Raw genomic sequence first — 6,002 nt, forward strand, 5'->3', positions numbered from 1 at the left:
GATGGCGAACTCTGGTCCCGGGAAGGAATATGCAAATAGCTTCACGTCAGTAGAGGGAGACAGAGGTCTACTTTTGCAACACTATATTAATGACTGCCTTTCCAGACCCAACTGCCTCAACTTATTTATTTATTTTATTTAACTAGGCAAGTCAGTTAAGAACAAATTATTATTTACAATGATGGCCTACCCTGACCAAACCAGGACAACGCTGGGCCAATTGTGCGCCACACTATGGGACTCCCAATCACGGCCGGATGTACAGCCTGGAATCGAACCAGGGTCTGTAGTGACGCCTCTAGCACTGAGATGCCGTGCCTTAGACCACTGCACCACTCGGGAGCCCTTCATCCGAAGAGACTACATCATTTAATAGTAATTTTTTGTTGTTGTTGTCCCCCACAATTAAATCCGAGGGAGACTATGGATCTATCTCCATACGTTCTTATGTTAGTCACGCAATATTTCAGACACCACTGCCCCGATTTTGCACAAACTTGGTTGAAAGAAGCGTATTTACACAATTACACTTGTTGGCCCAAGGGTGGCGCTATAGTAATCAACTGCAATTTCAAAATTTGAACAAGCATATATCCTGTCCCATTTGAGCTACAGTCATGAGATTTTGTGCAGATATGCAGCTCCTCGTGTGCAGTATGTTTCCCATAAGGACCTATTACATTTTCTGCAAATTAGACTTAGCATTTTTTGTCTCTCTCTCATTAATCCACGCAACAAAAAATTGAATACTTGTCACTAATTAGCACGGGGGGGAGCTACATCATTCGTGCGAGGTGACATGTTGCCTTTGTTGTTTGACTTTTTATGCGCTTTGAGATTCTTTGAAAAGGGCTATACAAGTAACAATGTATGTATGACTGCTGGTCTGACCAATCGGAATCCACACTTTAGGATTGTTTTGATCACGCGGACTGGGAAATGTTCCGGGCAGCCTCAGAGAATAACATCGATCTTTACGCTGACTCGGTGAGTGACTTTATAAGGAAGTGCATTGGAGATGTTGTACCCACTGTAACTATTAAAACCTACCCTAACCAGAAACCATGGATGGATGGCGACATTAGCGCAAAACTGAAAGCGCGAATCACTGCATTTAACCATGGAAAGAGGACTGGGAATATGGCTGAATATAAACACTGTAGTTATTTACTCCGCAAGGTAATCAAACAAGCCAAATGTTGGTATAGGGACAAAGTGGAGTCGCAATTCAACAGCTCAGACACGAGACGTATGTGGCAGGGTCTACAGGCAATTACAACAAAAAAATGACAAAAATAAAACCAGCTATGTCACGGACACCGACATATTGCTTCCAGACAAACTAAACACCTTCTTTGCCCGCTTTGAGGATAATACAGTGCCACCGACGCGGTCCGCTAACAAGGACTGTGGGCGCCCCCTCTCCTTCTCCGTGGCCGACGTGAGAAAGACATTTAAACGTGTTAACCCCCTCAAGGCTGCTGGTCCAGACGGCATCCCTAGCCGCGTCCTCAGAGCATGCGAAGACCAGCTGGCTGGTGTGTTTACGGACATATTCAATCGCTCCCTATCCCAGTCTGCTGTCCCCACATGCTTCAAGATGGCCTCCATTGTTCCTGTACCCAAGAAGGCAAAGATAACTGAACTAAATGACTATCGTTACTAGCACTCACTTCTGTCGTCATAAAGTGCTTTGAGAGACTAGTCAAGGATCATATCACCACCACCTTACCTGCCACCCTAGACCCACTTCAGTTTGCATACCGCCCCAACAGGGCCACTGACAATGCAATCGCCATCACACTGCCCTATCCCATCTGGACAAGAGGAATACCTATGTAAGAATACTGTTCATTGACTACAGCTCAGCATTCAACACCATAGTACCATCCAAGCTCATCATTAAGCTGGAGGCCCTGGGACTCAACCCCAACCTGTGCAATTGGATCCTGGACTTTCTGACGGGCTGCCCCCAGGTGGTGAAGGTAGGAAACAACATCTCCACTTCGCTGATCCTCAACACAGGGGCCCCACAAGGGTGCGTGCTCAGCCCCCTCCTGTACTCCTTGTTCACCCATGACTACATGGCCATGCACACCTCCAACTGCATTTTGTAGACTGGGACAGCAGGTTAGATAAACTGGGACACCATTATTATAGTCCTAATTGTGCCCCAATGACAATTCAACTTTGTGTGATTTAGGAAACATCTGAGAATTTTTCATAAATGTATCATGTTGGGCTAATATGTTGGACAGGATGTCTGAAGAGGTTACAGAAGACAGAAATGCAATAAGTGTCCCACTTTTTCTGAATTCACTCAAATAACAGAACTAATAACAGTACTACAATACAAAAAAATACAGGATATAGTACTACAAGAACCAGAGCCCTATGGATCTATTTTCTCCATTGGAGGGGGTCCCTAATGTAAACTGGATCTCTTTCCTCCATTGGAAAAGCCTATAAGACTGTCCCACTTTAGCTACTCCATGCTGTCCTACTTTAGCTAGCTATAGTCGGTAAAGCGGAAACAAATGACTAAATTACAAAATTGAAACATAATATTGTCAACTTTTTAATGTATTTTAATGCACCAGTACATAGTATGCACATTTACATCACAATTTGGCACAGTGCATTATTTGACAGTTTTATAACCTTATCATCAAAACAGAAAAAAGCTATGATCTTGCAGTGTTCTTCACAGGGTGAGCTTCCTATTTGAAGCTTGCTCTGCCCCCTCTGATGTCACACCAATGAAGTGATGTGATTTTGATCATGTGGTTTCTCTGCAAGGGCTTAGTAACAATCGTTTTAAGATGTTCTCTTTTCAGAACAATAAATAAACGCATCAGGATTAAGCTGTGTCAATTTATATGATATCCCACTCTTTCTGAATTCACCCTACTGTACAATGTAGGCTACATGTGATGGCAGAGTTTGCAAAACAAATGCCCTCCAATTGTTAGGCTTCAAATCATCACGATATCATTCTGCCAGGTAGGACTACTTTGCAGTCAACATTTAATTTGGACCGTTTTTTGGGGGAAGCCCTATTTAGACATTTTCATTAAAACAGTGCATGATGACTGAATTGCGCATTGAAAAGATTTAACCAAGACTTCAGACAAAACTTTTTCAATACCAGGTTTGCATACCCATTATTGTCTTAGTTGGAATTTACTGGTAGATATCATGAGTTGAAATCTCTTTCCTACCCTACCGGCTACGGATGTCATTCAATTCTATGAGCTTCTCCCATGCGACAACCCGTTGAGAGCTGCACACTCTTGCTGCCTGATATTCCGCTGAAACTAGCTACACTACATGACCAAAAGTACACTATGGGTCAAACGTTTTAGAACACCTACACATTCACCTACACAAGGGTTTTATTCGATTTTTTTTTTTACTGTTTTCTACATTGTAGAATAATAGTGAAGACATCAAAACTGTGAAATGACACATGGCATCATGTAGTAACCAAAAAAGTGTCAATACAAATCAAAATATATTTTTTATTTGAGATTCTTCAAATAGCCACCCTTTGCCTTGATGACAGCTTTGCACACTCTTGGCATTCTCTCAACCAGCTTCATGAGGTAGTGACTTGGAAGATATTTAAATTAATAGGTGTGCCTTCCTAAAAGTTAATTTGTGGAATTTACTTCCTTAATGCGTTTGAGCCAATCAGTTGTGTTGTGACAAGGTAGGGGGGTATACAGAAGATAGCCCTATTTGGTAAAAGACCAAGTCCATATAATGGCAAGAACAGCTCAAATAAGCAAAGAGAAACAACAGTCCAATCAAGGATTCTAATATTTTAGCTAGGCAAGAAAGTTTAGAAATAGGCAGATTTTTATTTATTTATTATTTAGGTCACAAGAGTCCCCACCACTGTGAAGGGGGAGTACATGGACTGCCTTCCAAAACTTGGGTATAGTACCAGAGATAATCAGGTAAAAAATATGGGTTAATGATTCAGCAGTCAGGGGGGCAGAGAGCTGCAGCAAAATGGATCAAGCATATAAACTCTAGTGGATTTTTTTTACATGCATTTAGTACATCACAGATAGTAAAATGATACTGCATATACCTCCACTATACTACTTTGATACGCATCAGTGAGGATTAAGAAGTGAGTATAGCCTACATAATGCCCACTAAAGAAAAAGTGGGTTTATGGCGTATACCAGCAAATAGCTCCCACTACACCACTGATCATACATTGTATCAGGATTGAAGATTTACAAGAAGTCTAATCGTACATTGCTTTGTGGAAGTATGTTTGTTGCCTCCATCAGTTGGCATTTTACTTAAATTATCCATTCTTATCTTATTTATTAACTAGGGATTTTCAAAATATGCCTTGTGCCACTTCTATCTCTCCTTGAAATTGGTGTGAAGTCTACATGCAACAGGTGTCATGCTCACTTGCACCCATTGACAACAATATCCAAGATAGCCACGAGATGGCGACCCGAGCCTCAAAGTCTGCAATGCCAGATCACATTTGTTTGACTCAAACCAAGCATCTATGGCTGTATTTACACAGGCAGCCCAATTCTGATATTTTTTCCCACTAATTGGTATTTTGATCAATCAGATCAGCTGTGAACAAGATATGATGTGAAAATACAAATTAGTGGGGAAAAAATGATCAGAATTGGACAACCTGTGTAAACACAGCCTTTGTGTATTATTTAGATTTTAATCAGGATTTTATGTCCACCAGCAATGGGTTTAGGCCTATTCATAGTTGTGCACAGGTGTGTAGGCCCTACTATAGCCATAAATACATAATAGCGTAAATTTAACAGTGGATTTTCACAGGAGACGACAAGAGGCGATTACATTTCAGAAGACATTCATTTTCATTAGAGGGAAGCGAGGTGGGCCTGGTTCATTCGGCAATGCTATAGCATAGGCGAGGGAGCGTGAACAGGGAGGGACAAAAGTTGGGGAAACCGAATTTATGCAAAAGGACTGCGATATCGCGGCGTTATTGACCAATCGAAGCCCACTATAGCTTCCAACCTTGGAAAAAGTACCCAATTGTCATATTTTGTAAAAGTAAAGATATCTTAATAGAATATTACTCAAGTAACAGTAATTCAGTAAAATACTACTTGAGTAAGTCTAAAACAATTTAGTTTTGAATATGCTTAAGTATCAAACGTTTTAAATATGCTTGAGTATCAAAAGTAAGTGTACTCCAAAAAATACTTCAGTATCAAAAGTAAAAGTATATAAATCATTTCAAATTCCTTATATTGAGCAAACCAGACGGCACTTTTTTTTTCTTTACGGATAGCCAGAGGTATGCTCCAACACTCAGACATAATTTACAAACTAAGCATTTGTGTTTAGTGAGTCCGCCAGATCAGAGGCAGTAGGGATGACCAGGGATAATCTCTGGACAAGGAATTTGACCATTTTACTGTCCTGCTAAGCATTCAAAATGTAACAAGTACTTTTGGGCGTCAGAGAAAATGTACTGAGTACATGATTTTCTTTAAGAATGTAGTGGAGTAAAAGTAAACGTAAAAAAATAAATAGTAAAATACAGACCCTAAAAAAACGACTTAAGTAAAATATTTTTAAGTACGAGTGGGTTGGCTGTTGATACCTAGCATGCTGTCTGGGCGAAGTCAGTGTGGCTTTGTGATGCATTATCAAATGTGGAAATCCACTGTAAAATGTAGGCTATACTGTATGCCTACCAACATGATATAGGCCTGTAGTGACAGATTTGTTTTACTCATTTGACTTTGAGTATTGTTTTGTAGGGTGAACACCGTAAATAATTCGAGTTTAATGGATGCACGCCTGCTTTTGTAATACCATCAGCTGTTTAACCAAACTTGTTATTTGGCTGACTGCCACTCTCTACCTTGTTCCATAAGGCGGAAGGAGGGGGCTGATAAAGTTCTGCGCATGCTCTATGGGTTGTTTTTCACAAAATCATCGCTTAAAGTGAGCTGAGCGACGAAAGTTCC

Source organism: Salvelinus sp. IW2-2015, linkage group LG33 (genome assembly GCF_002910315.2).
Source record: "Salvelinus sp. IW2-2015 linkage group LG33, ASM291031v2, whole genome shotgun sequence".
NCBI lineage: Eukaryota > Metazoa > Chordata > Actinopteri > Salmoniformes > Salmonidae > Salvelinus > Salvelinus sp. IW2-2015.